Source organism: Triticum urartu, chromosome 2, assembly GCF_003073215.2.
Source record: "Triticum urartu cultivar G1812 chromosome 2, Tu2.1, whole genome shotgun sequence".
Lineage (NCBI taxonomy): Eukaryota > Viridiplantae > Streptophyta > Magnoliopsida > Poales > Poaceae > Triticum > Triticum urartu.
Window position 1 is genome coordinate 469,637,337 of NC_053023.1, and position 17,965 is coordinate 469,655,301.

Sequence of the window (17,965 nt, forward strand, 5' to 3'; positions counted from 1 at the left end):
CCAAAAACAGAGGATTGGCTTGCAGAATAAGCCGGAACAAACATATGATAGAGATTTCATCCGAATTTTTCGTGGTGGGGCCTACACGGGCTCGATCGTACAGCACCATCATGTACAAGGCAGTGCACATGACATACGAAGCGTCCCCGAGTCGGCATAGCCAAGGACTCTCTAAGACACAACGAGACCACTGTAAAACCAACCGTGAATAGGCGGACCACTAGACGTCGAACCCCAATTTCATATGATACATCTGTCGGAAAGATATCCTAAGAGCTACTTGAATTCCCACCTATGAAATTCCAGAACCTTTCCGGTTATGCAATCAGGTGTTGGGGATACAGGGGAAGCATAATATCTCACCCAAATCTAGCAAATCCTACATCCAGCTGTATCCATCCTTCAACACATAACCGAGAAAAACTTCGGAAATCGTCTATCTTAACCTTCGAAAAGCATCCGTTATACAAGTTATGGCGATACTCCCGAACTCCCGCCCCAGTACTGGGTGGCGTCGAGGTTATCTCACCAACGAACTGCATAAAAGAGATTTTCGATGTCGGCGTACTGAATTCAGGTATTCCAGAACTGCAATGATAAAATTGTGACGACAACACCTCGGAGCTCAACTCCCCGGGACACTTCCACAAAACCCCTGATAGGAGGCACCAAGACAATGTTCTCGTCACAAAACCATCGGAACGATTCCAAGATACCCGCGTGATCCTAAAAAATTTTTTTAGTGAAATTTGAGAAGAGAAGAGTCAAAACTCTACGTCAGGATGCCTTACCAGAGCGATGAGGAGACTGGGAAGTAAAAATAATTCCTAAACTCTCCGATATATAATTCCTAAATGACTCAAAAACATTTTTCTAGACTCAACAACGGCTGCTAAAAATGATCAAGCAATGGGGGCTCCTAAGGTCGGGGAAGGCTCTGATTACCAACTTGTAACGCCCTAGTCTTGGCGTATCCGGGTTTTCTCAACGTAGTGCTAGTACAAAGCGATGGCCTGGAGCGGCACCGATATAGTCAACGCAGCGAGTCTTGGTGATGCCCGATGGGTCTCGTTTGTGGCCATGGTACAGTCACTCCATGAAAAAAAACAGAGCCAGATGGAAGCAAGGCCATGGCAGCGGCGGGTCAGTGCGCTTGACCGGATCCGAAGCCAGCATGTTCTCGAGGACAGGGGCACTCGGGGCAGCGGCGAGAGCTTGCAGGACGCAAGTGGAGAGGTTGATGGCGACGGGCGATGCAAGATGGCAGTACGGCGGCCTCTGTTGCGGCAGACGGCTGCAGGCGAGACAGGGGCGGCGGAGCTCCATGGGGATGCATGCAGCAGAGGGCGCAGGCGTGATTTGAGCGACGCAGCAAGGTGCCACGGCCACCGGAGGCAGAGGCGATGCGCGATGGCTGGAGGCCGAGGTCGGTGGATGAAGCAGCAGCAGGCAACGACGGATCATGGGAGGCACCCTTGGTGCGCCTGCGGCATCGAGCACGGGAGGAGGTGATGCGGGTCGTCCTCCTCGCCCTAGACAAGACGAGGCAGGGGAGGTCTTGGCGCGGGGCTCCGGCGACGCAGGGCGCCGCGGCGGGGCTTGGAGTCGGGGCGACAGACAAGGACGACTTCTCCAACGGCGCTGGGTCGGGCGCTGGAAGGCGCGCGGAGCTGCGGGAGCGAGGGAAAAAGGGAGAGGCCATGGGGATCGAGAGGGAGTGGTTGCAGGTGTGTGTGCGAGGCTGGCGGCGGAAGGGAACGAGAAGGAGGGGATCGGGAGAGAGCGAAGCTCTCCTGTGGCGGCGCGAGGGGAGAAGGTAGGCCTGGAGCTAGGTTAAGGAGGGCACAGGCTGGGCCTTGGAGGCCGGCCCAGTAGAGAAAGGGGCTGCGCCTAGGCGCAAATGGGCCTAGAACTTGGCTGGGCTCTCTCTCTCCCTTAAGTCCTTAGTAAAAAAACCCTAGAAAACAGAAAACCGCAAAGAAAGAAAGGAGAGAAAAGAAAAGATTAGAGGAAGGATTTGTGCACGCGGAATATTTTCCCGGACTCGCAAAAATATGCTTGTTCCGAGAAAATAGAAAAGACCATGATAGAAAGATTTAAATTCAAACTCATTTGATTTAAATTCAAATAATTTGAATAGGAAGTGGGTGAAAGAAGGTCCAAAAATGTTCGGATTCCTGGTGGAGCTCCGGAAAAATAGAGAAAGGATAAATAGAAAAGTTAAAGGCCAAGAGTTGTGATAACAAAGGCATTGGGATTTTGCAAGTGTGTTAAGGTGAATTCCAAAATAGTGGAATATTTAATATAGGTCCCTAATATTGGGGTATATGTTATAAAGAGAAATCACCACATGAATTCCCTCAGTTTAAATGGATCAAAGATCCATGCCATTTATTTAGTTGAGTTAAGAAAAGAAATGACATGATGGCATGATGACATGATGCAATGCACATGATGCAAAGATGAAATGCAACGGACCAAACAAATCACACGACGAAAACCCGGAAACCCTAGAAGGCATCTGAAGCTCCGGTCTTGGGGCGTCACAATGGGTTCCGTGGTGTGGATAAAGTGTGTTAACCTTTGGAGAGTGTATATTAAATCTGTCGAGAGCCTTGCCCGTGGATAAGGGCCCAGTTCATGTCGGTCACACTATGGGTCAACAGTAATAATGATAACTTGCTTAATAACAACCCCGGTTCGATGATGAGATAAGTTGGTGCTGTGATCCGTGAATGATCACCATTTGGTTACGAGGTAACTCGTTGAGCCCAGAGTGGTTCCGTTCGTGATCCATGAATGGTCATCATGGTATCTAGGATACCAAGTTGATAAGTATTCGCGATGTTGTGCGAGAGTCATGGGTAAAGATCAAGCTCCTTGTGGTCATTTAATGATTACTATGGTATTGTTTATACCAAGGTTGATTTGATCCTGAGATGATCGTGTAATGTCCGAGGTGGGTAAGTGATGCATGTGATGGTTACGAGGTAACCCGATCAGAATAAGTGGTGCATATAGTGTCATCATGTTGCATGCTAGTATCATCAGATTTATATGTTCATGCCATGCTCCTATTGTTCTAGCGGTATTATGTTCATGTTGTTCATGCCATGTTATCTTGATGATCTCATGATAATTCCTCCTTAACCTGTAATTGCCAGGCTGTTGTTTGTCTTGAATGCTTCTGGTTATTGTGAGCTTGCAAGTACATTCAATGTACTGACCCGTCGTGTCATGCCAGCTTGCAGGTCGTGCCTGGATTTCTTGCTTGTTTGGTGTTGTTCCTGTGTTCGCGAGCTAGGATAAACGTTCCAGCCAGAGTCCCTGCGGATTGGAGTCCATCATCGTCGCTCATTGTTCCACTACCAGTAGTTGTTCCGCTGCCTCGAGTTCTTATGTTGCTTGTATAGAGCAAGCGTGGTTGGCCTAGTGTCGCCGTGCCGATGTTATTCATTATAATATTGGAACCCTTGTATTCCTATTTTTGTTATAATAGAGAGCTAGTTTGTTCTATACTAAGTAGTGCCGTATTCCAGAAGACTTCACCTCGATCTCTGGGCTGGAATACGGGGCGTTCCGGTTTTCTCTGAGCCGGGGTGCCACAGGCTTGGTATCAGAGCAGGTCTGGCTGTAGAGCGTCCTAGTCCGCTGGAACGTTATAAAACGGTAGTATAGGGTCTAGTTGTTGCTCTTGCTTGCTGCATTCGGTTGTTGCATTTGTTTGCTGCATATACTCTTATTTCGGTTGCCGTTAACCCCCATTTCATGCGTAGATGGCGGTCAACTTCCATGAGTTCAGTGCCCTTCCCACAGCTCCCGGTGCTATTCCTATTGAGTTCAGTCCCACTCCTGCGCCTCTCAGCTCTGCCGCCCTCCTTGGTGACATGTGGCGTAGCATTTATCCACTCAGAGATCCACCCCATTATCAAGTATTCCAGTTTTCTGCCAGAATAAGAATTCAGGAATATGTTGCTCATGTTCATCTGTCAGCCCTGATTCCTGTCGGTAAGTGCACCTAGAGTTTCCACGATGGTTACGGCGCTACTCCTGAGCGTGTCGTTCAGCTTGCCGCAATGGCAGGAGTCACCGGTCTTCGTCATCAAGAGAGCATGGTGCAAGAGAACCGTGCTTATCAATATTATCCCACCATCGTCGAGAATCCCAGGCGGATCCAGTTTCCGTCTGTCAACCCTCAAGATGACCCGGCTATCCTCGCCATGTCTCGTTACATGACAGCCGAGTGTCTACATATTTCTGAGTTAGTCCGAGATGCCATTCGAGCCAGGAGATTGCTTGGTGTCGCCATACCTCAGTCTCCGCCAGCTTCTCTAAATCTTCCGCCTCATCCATCCGGAGTTCCAGAGTCAGCGGTTCCACTCGCTACTCCCTTAGCTTCCTCGTTAGTGCGCGAGCGTTTGCTCAAGCGTAGGGTGTAGTCCTTCGTGTAGTGCTTGTGCATCTGCTGTAGTATCATGCTTGTGTGTGCCTGTGTGGAGCAGCTTTGTAGCTTGTTTGCTATGTGCTTTGTTGCAATAAATCGTTTTCTCGTGCTTCTTTGCTTTGAATCCTCGGTGTTACCCCTTATGGAAATTACTCCTCGACCGACACCGAATCAGAAGAAGCCGTAAGCAGTACAAATATACACCAAGGAATTCAGTTAAAATCAATGAGGTTTTCAGTTGACAACATTGTATCGCAGACATCCGTCTGGATACAAATTGTATTCTGATCGGACTATCAATAACAAGTACCTATCAGAGATACACTTTATCGCAGCAATGATTAAATCAGCAAGAGAATAAAATTGGATCAACAATGCATTTCAAGTCAAAGGAATGGGCTATGCACAATGATTGAATCTGCCGCAAGTCAAAATTAAAACATTGCGACTCCCATAAGTCAGTCCAAATGCACGGTGAATTCAGTAAGGACAGTCAGACAATTCTTGTCATATAAATAATCAGCTGCCGGGCTGGAAAAAAATATGTCATTCCATTCACCAAGAAAATCAGTCCCGTCCTTCTCCAAAATTTATTGACGAAGTGTACAAAGATAAGGTTCCTAGTCTTCATCAGTAGGGAATGAATGGATTCCCATACAAGATATTCAGTCTTCTCAATAAAATACTACAAAAGCTTCTGGCATAAGGTACCGAGTCTTCCCTAGCAAAGTCTTTAAGGGGGGAAGCTTATGGGGTACGGTACCCCGTTAAGATATCCACCGAAGGCTTCGGGCACAAATCATCCAGTCTTCCTCAACACAATACCCCGGTTGTTTCCGAACGCAAGCTGCCCAGTCTTCTTCTGTACGGCACTAATACAAGACATTAAATTCTAAATTGTCAGCATATGACAGTGTTTTCCAAGTGGCAGATCTGCGACAATTTGGTCTGAAACAAAAATCAGTCAGAACAAAGGTATGCCTCGAGAATCATATATTTGTTCATTCAATGAGTATGCTGCCAAGTCCATGCAAGTCTCTCGCATAAGGAAGAATTCACGGAAAGACAACATTGGGGCAATAGTCTTGGCAGTGATTATCAAAATCAGCCCCACAAGGTGATATTATTAACCCTGGCACTGTCCGACAGAATCAACAACATATTGAGATCTGTATAACCACACATGGGCCGGATAAATATACCAAGGCTCAAGACATGAAGCCAGTCAAGATAAGTCAGAAACTCCTACAAGATGTCAGCACCCATTAGCAAAACAGATATGATCCAGATCACTGTTTTGAACCCAGAAGGCATGCATATATTCAAGGAACCTGATGCCTGGATAGAAGAGATTCTTTGTTCCACGGGAATATGTGTTCCCCAACTCTAGGGAATATTCTCGGTACTCGATACGAGAATAACATTTCCAATAAGGATCAATATCAAGAAGGACAAGTATGTCCGTAAAAATAAAATTTCTAGCTCAGCCAACGGATATGAAAGAAAATTTGAGTCAGTATAAATAGGAACATATAAGGTACGTCCTGTCAGAATGTCAGATACGGCGAAGCAAACCACCCCAGATCAAGACAGTCAGTCAGATCCAATTCAGTGGAAATATTATAGGAGAATGAATAAAAGAAACCCGAGTTGGAAACGGTTTCTTCAAGTCAGAAAATTATTTAACCCTGAGCAACCAAATCTCGAGGACGAGATTTCTTTAAGGGGGGAAGGTTTGTAACAGCCTGGATTTTTGCCCTTTTTTTCCTTTGATTTTCTTGGATTTTTGATTTGATTTGCTTTTCCGTGGCTATGTGGTTCTGAAACTTGGGAAGATCATGTCTTCCTAGGTTTTATAGTGGCTTTTCACCCTCATCATCATCCCAGATCATGTCATTTCCATCCTTGACCTAACCCAATATTCTTTTTATTGGGAAGATTCCTTTTCTGATCAAGGAATAACCCTTTAAAACCCTAAGTTGTGAAGCAACCTATATTTCTGTCACTCCTAAAATTCCCAAATAATTCTCATAAATTATTTGGGTCATATCTTCGTCAAATATGGCAAAATATATCATTGGCCATGTTTCCCATCATGCTCAATTAATTCCATTTATGTTCTGTCCTGAATGGCAGTTTGTGAAGCAAGTGCCATTTATCTTTGCGCTATTCAACCCAAACTTCTTCGACATGTTTTCATGTCCAAATAATTGCCTCATGCCAAAATTAAACTGAATTTTCCAAGTAAATATTCCTGAGCAATTTTTCAAAGTTCTTGTCAAAGGGAAGTGATTGTGAAGGAAGTACAAGCTAGGCATATCCAAATGAGTTTAAATGTTTCAAGGTCCTTCATATGATCAAATTACGACTCTCCACCAAATATTAGCTCATGTAACTCATCTATGTGAGCCTAGCCCCAAATCTTAGTTTCTGGTCAGATTTTCAGTTTGTGAAGCAACTATATTTTATATTGCTTCAATTGAGCTGAAACTTTACCAGGACATGCTTCTACCTATATAAACTCCCTACACCAAGTTTTAGCTCAATTAGTTAATCCAATTGCCCTGTGAAATTTTTCCAAGTTTCTGTCCGGAATGAAGCTTTGTGAAGCAAGTGCCACTTTGGTATTTCCAAATGGCATGAATCTTTTACATAAGCTTCATATCATCATATATCCCATCTATGCCAAATTTCAGCTCTTGAAAATCAAGTATGTGAGTGTATCATCCAAATCCCTAATTCTGTCCAGTTTTGCACTTTCTACAGCAACCCTCATCTAAACTCCTCTTCTTAGTCTGATTTTTGGTGATCAAAATCACCTTAGTGTGTGATCATTGCCAGACAAACTATTTACCATGTTACCAAGCTGGTTTAACCACATCAAGTTACAAGCACCTCCATGTTGATTTACTTTGGAGCTAAGTGCAAATCTCTTCTTTGCCCCTGGACCCAACTATTTCTTTAGTTGGACTAAGGGCACCAAGGTCAATCTACTGGACATGGTCGGCCACGCCAAAGCGCACTGCTTGCGCCAGTGCGTGTGGTGATCACGCTTGCATCATAGCTGAACGCGTGCTCTAGCTTGTTCCGGCCACTGTGCTCGTCTCCTCCCTCCTCGTCTCGACCTCCAACCATGTCCTGGAGCTTCCCCGTGATTGACTGCATCTCACCGCATCGCTGCCTCGTCGTGGTTCACCTTAAATGCGCCGCTAGCTCCATGCCCGTGCGTTGCCCAGCCACTGTCCACCATTAGAGCACTGCTCGAGCTCACTAGCGATGCTCCAGAGCCTTCCCCTCGACTATATAAGCGTGCCTCGAGTCCTCCTGCAGCTCACCCATCTCTCCCTCGCCTCATTTGGTCTCCAGGATCGCCCATCTCGCCGGAGTTCGCCTCTGTCCTCCATGGTCGCCTCGCCCTCGGCTTGGTTCCAACCAAATCGAGCCTCCTCTTCTCCTAATACAACGTCCACCAAGTTCCCCTCATCCCACTGAGCCGCCCACCCCCTTGCCCCCTCGCCGGAGTGCCCGCATCGCCGGAGGTCATCACCACCAGCCGCCTCTGTCTCCTCTCGGTTCCCCTCCGTCCCCACATCCTCCACTCCTCCCCGGCGACCCCTATTCCTCTAATGGGGACCCTCTCGCTGTCCCGGTCCCGCCGATGCCCTTATCTCGGCCAGAGGTGGCCGGAGTTGGCCGGGCCCGTCGCCGGAGACCGCCGCCTGCGCCCCTGTCCCCACGAGCCGCCCTCACCCCTACCTCTCCCCGGCGCTGCTGCTGCTCCAGGAGGGAGCAGCGCACCGCCCCGCGGCCGACGGTAGCCTCGGCTCGGCCGAAGGCCGCTGGAGCCGGCCGACCCCCCGGCGCCCATCTCCCGTGCTTCCTTCCTCTGCCTCACGCGAGGCACAACGCGGGGAAGAAGATGAGCTCTCGTGCCCCCTCCCCCTGCGCCTAGGCCCCGCCTGGAAGTGGCTCCAGCCACGGGTCCACGTGGATAAGTGGAGACGGCTTTCTCCTGAGTACACTTTCCGGTTACGAAAACGTATTATCAATCTACTTTAGTTTAGAATATACTTTCTCTTTCGAAAAACGTATTTCTCCTTAGACGCTTTCTGTTTTTCCATCAGGGGCCTGTTTGCTAAAGTTTATTCATAGAGTGGTCCCCGATCTTCAACACCTCACAACTTTTCAACCATAACTCCGATCGAGGTGAAACCAATGCTCACTTCTTCGTCTCGTCGAGCTCTATCTTTTGATAACATTTTCACTAGGTGGTCTCACTGTGAAAATGACCATTATGCCCTTGCCTCTAATCAGCCCCCTCTGAGAGAGAACCGTCCAACGTTTCATTCCACGGCTTCACCTCACTTCTTCCCAGAGTCTCCATCACCCCCAGGCAAGCCACAATACCCACTTGCATGATAGTCATGCAGTAGCCATGGTTTTCAACTTGAATATTTATTAACTATTTGCTTGTTTAAAATATGGTTATCGTTGTTTGCTGATGATTCTTGGTTAGTGCTTACTTTCTTGCTACGTTGTTATGCACGTGGTTATCATGCCCTGCTAGTTGCTGGCATTCCTTTCATATGCTTATGCTTTCTAGTAGTACATGTTGATGTTGGTAATGGTCTTCGGTGCATGACTGTCGTCTGTCCCGAGTACCGTTGTTATGCATGTTCCATTGCATCCGGTTGGTTAAGTGCTTGCATGATGGCATTGTTGATATGTTCTTGCATGATATTTATTGTTGATGCTAGTGGTCATGCTATGTTTCTGAGAAGTATGTACTTGTGATGTTCATGCTATTCAGTATGCCATGCTAAGTTGGATATGAATCATTGTTGATATGGTGGATAGTTATGTTGTACCCTCATGATTATGTTGATATCATGCTCATGCATTGTAATTGCATCATGTTATTTTATCATGACTCAGCATATTGCATTCAAGTTTAACAGGATTAAATTGAACTTGAACAACTGTTGGCTGAGTCATGGTGCCACCATATTGAGCTGACCAGTGCAACCACGCTTACCTTTACGGGAAGGTCCTAACTGGGTCTATTGCCGTGCCTCTCGCCGGTGCCTCCAATGAGGGAAGGTTATGGGTGTGCGATACCCTGGCCTGGTAAGTAGAGATAACCTTGTGTGCCCATTGTTGTTCTATCCGGATTGTCCTTGTTTGGGACCATTTTGCCACGACGGTGGCCGTTGGTGCCTTTGGTAGGCACGGGGCCACCCATGACCTGGCCCAGAGGGGAGTTGGTCGGAGTGGCCGGGAGAGTGTCATGGCAGTAGATCGGTTTTGTCGGAATGCCGTTGGTCCACCCAAATGGGAGCGAGAGGCCATGGGTTCCGTGGTGTGGGTAAAGTGTGCTAACCTCTGCAGAGTGTATATTAAATCTATCGAGAGCCGTGCCCGTGGATAAGGGCCTAGTTCGTGTCGGTCACACTATGGGTCAACAGTAATAATAATAACTTGCTTAATAACAACCCCGGTTCGATGATGAGATAAGTTGGTGCTGTGATCCGTGAATGATCACCATTTGGTTACGAGGTAACCCGTTGAGCCCAGAGTGGTTCCATTCATGATCCGTGAATGATCACCGTGGTATCGAGGATACCAAGTTGATAAGTATTCGTGATGTTGTGCGAGAATCGTGGGTAAAGATCAAGCTCCTTGTGGTCATTTAATGATTACAACGGTATTGTTTATACCAAGCTTGATTTGATCCTGAGATGATCGTGTAATGTCCGAGGTGGGTAAGTGATGCATGTGATTGTTACGAGGTAACGTGAACAGAATAAGTGGTGCATGTAGTGTCATCATGTTGCATGCTAGTATCATCAGATTTATATGTTCATGCCATACTCCTATTATTCTAGCGATATTATGTTCATGTTTTTCATGCCATGTTATCTTGATGATCTCATGATAATTCCTGCTTAACCTGTAATTGCCATGATGTTGTTTGTCTTGAATGCTTCTGGTTATTGTGACCTTGCAAGTACATTCAATGTACTGACCTGGCGTTTCATGCCAGCTTGCAGGTCGTGCCTGGATTTCTTGCTTGTTTGGTGTCGTTCCCGTGTTTGCAAGCTAGGATAAACATTCTAGCCAGAGTCCCTGCGGATTGGAGTCCATCATCGCCGTTTGTTGTTCCGCTGCCAGTAGTTGTTCCGCTGCCTCGAGTTGTTATGCTGCTTGTATAGAGCAAGCATGGTGGCGTAGTTTCGCTGTGTCGATATTATTCATTGTAATATCGGAACCCTTGTATTCATATTTGTGTTATAATAGAGAGCTGGTTTGTTCTATACTAAGTAGTGCCGTATTCCAGAAGACTTCACCTCGATCTCTGGGCTGGAATGCAGGGTGTTCCTGTTTTCTCTGAGCCGGGGTGCCACATAGGCGTATGCCGGTGGCTGCACCTCACGGCCGAAATGTTTGAAACTTCTCCGTGTTTCTCGGACAATGGATGAAAACTCGCAAAGAGACACACAAATAATTTGTACACCTTCTTTGCTAACTAACACCCAGATGTAGTTGTAGAACGGTTTTGAATTTATATGCACTAAATGCAAGGTAAGTGCACAAAATGACTTAAATATAGCAGACGAGACTTAAAATGGGCCAGAAAATCAAACCTAGGGTATATATGTGATTGTTTACCGTGAAAAAAAAATTCGAGGCGAAACGATGTAGTCACTGACGATTGGAGTCAAAAGTGTCGCGTCTCCTTTTGGAAACTATGATGCTTCTTGTGAGATGCTTTGATTTGGAAGGTGTGAGCATCAAAACTTGTGCCATCTTTACCAAAAAAATTCCATGGGATCCTGAGATCACGCCACAGTGACACACCGATTTTTGTTATTTCTGGACTCTATATGCATTTCCTATAATTAGAATACCAACAAGGCTTACGCCTCTGGCCGCACCCTGCGACCAACTATTTGATTTTTTTTCCGTTTCTCAAACAATGAATGAAAACTCCCAAAGCGACACACAAATGATCTTGTTAGCTAGCACCCACATGTAGTTGCGACTATAGCAAACGACTCAAAGATAGCAAACGATACCTCAAATGCACGAGAAAATCGAACCGTAGGGTACAATGGTGATTTCTTACCGTGGAAAATAATTTGGAGGCGAAACAATGAACTCTTGTTTTCATTCAAACGAAAATATGTTGTTAGTTCATGTAAATGTTTTCAAATAGCACACGGTTCAATCACGAAAGCCGTGTGCATACCAAACCGTTGCCGATGGCCCCCCAATTACTGCGCGCGCGATCTGACTCCTGCGTTCTAATTGGCCAGAACCCAAACCCCAGGGATCATACGTCTGCACCGTTGGATGCTCCCACATTGAACAACAATCCTCATCCCTTTCAACAGCAAATGCAGCCCGACTAGGATTTGATTTATATGCCAAAATGCACGGTAAATACCAAAAAATGTCTTAAATATAGCACATGAGACCTGAAATGCATCAGCAAATCAAACCCGTGGTATAATGGTGATTGCTTAACGTGGGAAAAATTTAGAGGCGAAATGATCAACTCACGTCTTCATTTCAAAATTAGTACGTCTTCATTTCAAACGAAATTATTCTCTTTGTGCACACGAGCGCTTAGAGGCAACAATTTGCATAGGCCTTTCCGCGCGGAGACCGGGGATATTTTTCACCCTTTTCACCTAGGCCGCCAACACCCCCACTGCCCGCCCGCGTTTCACTCAAGTAGTCCACCCAATCTCCATCTTCAGCTCCCCCTCTCCCAGATCCACAGCAGAACCCTTTCCGGCGCTGGTGTGCTCGCTCTACGATGTCAAGCCTACCTCCACTATCGTTCCCAACACGCGGCTGCCCGCGCCTCGCCGTCTTCGTTTGCTCGCCAGCCACCCTCGAGCATATCGATCATGTAACCCTCGCCTCTCCTGTGGTCCGGCCGGGTTTGCATTAAGAAATCTGTTAGTTACTGCTCTCCATCGTGGTGAGGCATATTTCCTCGCAATCCCTCTTCCTATTTTGTTCTGTATGTTCTCAAATTGGCTATAAAATAACGGAGAGCGTATATATGTTCATTATCTACCTTCCTAACTAGTACATATAAGATGTATTTGTTCCAATAAGTTACTTCCGATTTACACATCGCGGGCGCCCGAGTCACACAAACTTAACAACTAAGTCGTAAATTTTCTAAATTATTGCATGACATGTTAAGACAGCTTGATACCATGTTGTTAGTTTTATGCTTATCCTCCTTTCCCGAGTTTCGCATGTGTTCTTTGTAGATGCCGAGTAGCAGCGACAACACTCATGCTTCAGGCGATGTATCTTCATCTGATTCTGACAACCCTAGGTCTTCAGCATATGGTGAGGGATCAAGTAATCTTGAATAGGATAGAGCTGCAGCAATTACCCTTCCGGCCAGGACATGGAGGAACGCTCCAAGGAAGCCCACACACCAGCCTAAAGGTGTATATGAAGTAACCAAGATCAATTTAAAGTCTTGGGCTCCAACTAAACCAGATAAAGCACGCACGAGGTTCAGGAGTGTGTGCGGATTTGTTGGCAGGGCAAGGCTCAACATTAATCTGTCGGGGTTTTGGAAGGCTGACACAGAAACACGGCAAAGGATAGTCAGGAGATCATGGATCACTTCAACATTCCAGAGCAGTGGAGAATGCAGGTGGAACACGCTGCACTGAAGAAGGCTAGGGATGGTTGGAGAAACTGGAAGCACGTGTTGTACAAGAAGTACTTCAGTGAACGCAAGGACACTTGAGTGAAGGCAAGGACCCAATCCCCGCATACCCCCAAATTACAAAGGCAGACTTGACAGAATTCAAAAGGGTCAGGGCAACTAGAGAGTTTTCTGAGAAGAGTGCTAAGCAATCGGAACTCCAGAAGAGGAACACCCACCCCCATCGTATGGGTGTGGCAGGATACTACGACATGAAACCGATATGGGACCAGGAGGACAAAGAAGCAGTAGCGGCGGGTGGGAAACCGGCCTTTAGTGAAATCAAGGGCGAACGCGCTAGAGACTACTTGCGGGCACATGCAAGGAGGCGTGATGACAGAACTTATTACTTTGAAAACTCACGTGATGAAGAACTGTATCACGTGATGTTAAAGGCTTCCAAGATCCCTAGAAGGTTCTATAGGAACTCATGGCCATGTGACATTTTGTCCGATGCTCCACTAGTGCGCGTCGGTCCTAAACAAACGGTTTTTAACCCCTTTCTGCGACGGCATTTGGAACCGTCGCCAAGTGAGTGTGGGCGATAGGGGGGTCCTTCCCACACGACCCAGAAACCTTTCGGGATAGGGAGCCTTGATGCATACAATTGTCCCTATATAACCGTTTCCGATATCTCGAATATCCCAAACGCTTCATCCTTGCTACTCGTTTGTGCTCGCATTGCCATCGCAGTCAGAGTTTTGTGGTTCTCCTAAAACCAGGCAGATTCCAGGCACGGGAGTTTTCCAGGCAGATTCTAGGCACGGGAGTTTTACGATGCCTGGCACATCACAAACAGTTCATGATTATAAATCGTGTATGATAGGTAGACAATCACACACATTTAGTTTTCCCACGTCGTATGTGATAGTGTCTGACATCACACACGCTTTGCAAATGGCAACTATGTGCATGCTTGCACACGTTTCCTCTCTGTGAACCGTCTTGGATTATGGTGTATATCGCAAATGTTTGTGTTTTACCAACCGTGTGTGCCGTAATGACCCGCACAACGTAATTTCGCCCTAATTTAACTGCTGCTATTTAAAATTGTACCTAATTTAAACTTGAAAGTAGGCTATAGCTTTATTCATATCCATCAGGTTTAAACAACCAATGCATTATTCGATTCACAGATACATATGTTTAAGAATTACAGAAGCACCAAATAAAGAATGATGTACCAGGGTTCTATACTTGTACTATTACAAATGGTAAAGAAAGAGGCGACAGACATTCCAGTTGCTGAACAAGGTGAAGCGGAATGGCCCTATTGTGCTCTCCTGGATGTAGAAGGCATGCAGGACTCTAGTCCAACCCCTTGTGATGGCCGGCCGCCAATCAGGTAGTTGAGAGGTAATCTTGAGTAAATTGCTTCAGGATCCACTGCAAAAGAAAAAAGATTCAGATATTGTCATCTAACACAACTCATTACGGGCAGTAAAAAGAAGGCTACAGGGTTCTTACTTACCATCCTGCAATTGACTGTTGTCTTGCATAAAGTGTAAACAAATAGTTCGATTGCCATCTTTTGACCATTTTAGTAACAATCTTTATCAGTTTCCTCACTTGATGTTGGTTCATGAATATCTCATTGCCCCATACACAGAAAGGGTCAAAGTGTGGATCTTTGGCAATGATATATGTACCTAAAAGCACCAAGTTAATATTAGAAGCTAAACAACAATTGAAAAATGATTTAGTACAACACTCCATCCATCCCATTATATAAGATTTTATTACATGTATATCTAGACATCATCAGAACATTAAGGTAACACTCTTCCTTGTTGCTATGTAGCCTGGGATTGCATATTTAGTCATTCAGTACAATGCATGTTGCTAAACAACAATTGAAAAACGAAAAGGCATGTTAACTGCAACATACTTAACATCAACCAAATATCGTAATTCATAGTGGTATTGTTGAAACTGTTATTAATGAAATTGAACTGCACGGCAAATAGTTGCACATATAGAGCATCACATTGTGAAGAACTGAAATAAACAAGTCATAAGGACATCTCTAGGAGATCCTTAAAAAGTTAAAGGACTAAAACCCTTAGTGGATATATATATATACTCCAACAATTTTTGGCCTTTTCTAGTCGATCCCCTAAACTTAAGGTTGTAAACTTCAATTTGATCAAGTTCAAATCAGGTTCAACCGAAAGTAGCATGCATTCAAACATAAACATAGATAGTTATTCATAACCGAACATAAAAAATAAATTTAAACTAAGCTAAACTACTCTCGGTCGAAGTAGAGGTCGAGCCAATCCTTCCTCGTCATGTACGGTGTGCCACGAGCCGGGTCCGGGCCAGTACCGTCGTCGGGGTCATTGAGGAAGGCACTCCTCCACTCGTCGACGTCGATCTCCTTGTCCTCGGGGCCCACCTCGATGCCCTCCACGCCGTCGTCGCTGCCGCCTTCGACCTCATCATCAGAGGAGAGCGCGATAACCTCGTTGCCCTCCGTGCCGTCGTCCTCGCCGCCTTCGACCTCATCATCGGAAGCAAGCGCGATAACCTTGCCGCCCTCCGCGCCACCGTCCTTGTCGCCTTCGACCTCGTCATCGGAGGAGAGCGCGATAACCTCCCCGCCCTCCGCGCAGGCAAAGATCGCCCGCTCCGCCTCCACGAGCTCCGGGTGCTGCTGGCGGAGCTCTTGCATGTAGGCCTCGTCGGCGGCCTCGGCCTCGAGACGCTCCCACGCCTCGCGGTCCTCCTGTGCCATAGCCATGCTCACCACCCCTAGCTCCGGCGGAGCGAGGTGGACCGGACATGTGCCGAAGGGGAAATTGAGCCTAGCCGCCATGCCGTGGTAGCAGACCTGCCAGCGATCGTACTCCATGGCCGCAAGCTCGACCGTGTGGAAGCTACCGAGCCACCGGCGGGTGTGGGTCTCTCGATCTGTAATCTCGGCGACCCACGTCCCCCACCACCGCTGCCGGACCCCGAGGTAGGACTTCGTCGGCTGCCGGGTCTGGGGGAGGATGGGGAAGTACTCAAAACGGCGTAGGGGCATGGCGGCGGGCGGATCGGGGGACCGGCGACGGCGGATCGGGTCCGCAGAGGACGACAGGGACACCTCGGCGGCCACCTCGCCAGCGTCGGGCGAAAAGGCCGCGATAAACTTCTTTTTGGCCATTGGCTACTCGAGCTCCCCGGCACACATGCAGAGGTTGAGGATGGAAGCGCCAGCGATGGCGGCGACCTACCAATGGTTTCGAGGGTTGTGTGTGTCTGTGTGAGCGGAGGTTGTGTTTGAGGAAATACTGAGGCAACTGAAAATTTTACTAGACAAGAGTAACAAGGCAGGGATACTGAAAATTTGGATCAAGGGCGAGCAGATATTTTTGAGATTGCGAGGGATGCAGAGGCGGGAGTAAAATGCCGGGGCTACTGAAAATTTGAATCAAGGGACTGAAGCAGAGCGAGAGTAACATACATCGCACACAGTCCGCACATATTAATCGTGTGCTATCAAACATTAAAACCTTCTAGGCGGTAGATATTTTCGAGATTGTGGGGGATGCATAGGCGGGAGTTTTGGGGGAGCGAGCTAGTGTGCTTGACACGCTAGCTGTGGACTGTAGCCGATGCACCTTCTCGCGTAAGCCATAGGCGTACTATACACTGACGGTGCTCCAAGATATTTTGTACTACATCTCACACGGTTGGTGAGAATAAATTGTGTGGAATCTACTTGATTTGAATTACAAAATGGGGTCACAGCGGCAATGGACGTTGTTTGAATTGCTAGACCATTTATCTGCAGTGAACATGCAACTATATATGTGTCGTAAAAGAATTGAAATTATTCAGGATTCGTTTGGACATTTCATACATTAAAATGGTTTTCTAGCCATTTCAGGTGTGCAATTCAAAATGAAACTACATGCACATGCTCCGGTGCATATAAATTGGTTGAAAAATCAAATATGTGTCCTTCAGTGCATGCTTAGGTCCCATGGAAGAAATGGGAATGAATTTTTTGGGGTTCGTTTGGCCTTTTTTATACATTAACTAGGTTTTTTAGGCATTTTATGTGCATAATTCAAATTTGAACTAGAGAGAAGCAGTCTCGTGCGATGTGGCCCCATATGTTGCATTATCTACATTTGATATGATTTGTGCAATTGGGCTTGTTATGGCCCGTGAGGAGACAGCGCACACAGAAGGATCCTTGTGGGCCTGTTTGAAATCGAGGAAATCCCGCCCTCCGGTTAGTAACTGAAGCATTATGGGCATTAATGCCCGATTGAAGAGTTGCTCCCGGTGATGGTGAGATCATGGTGATTTTGGGATGATCTGTGTTCGGGATTGCATTGATAATTGAAAATTGCACGAGATCTATGAGCTTGGAGATAGGATTTGCTAGGATGACGTATGAAGATATGTGTCCATTCATCCTCTTTCTCCTGAAGGTATTGATCAAGCTCCCAAGAAGAGTTTGGTCCTCCATTACCCCAGAGTAAGAAAGTGACATTGAGAAGAGGGAGATAGATGTTCCCACCCTTGATAATTGTGAAACCCACTTCTTTTGATGATACCGAGAATTTAAAAGACCACTTTTGAAGTAGCTGGACTTTGAAAAGAGAAGCACGACCACCGAAAAAAGATAGAAGAATAGTGCTTACTGATTCTTCGGTAAGTCTGATTTGGGATCTTGTGAACTCCGCAACTAGGATGAATTCCTCCATCTCTTTGCCATCCTCAAAGTTGATAGGCACCCCCCATTTCCTCCAATCTACGGCAGCAAAGTTTTGTCCTCC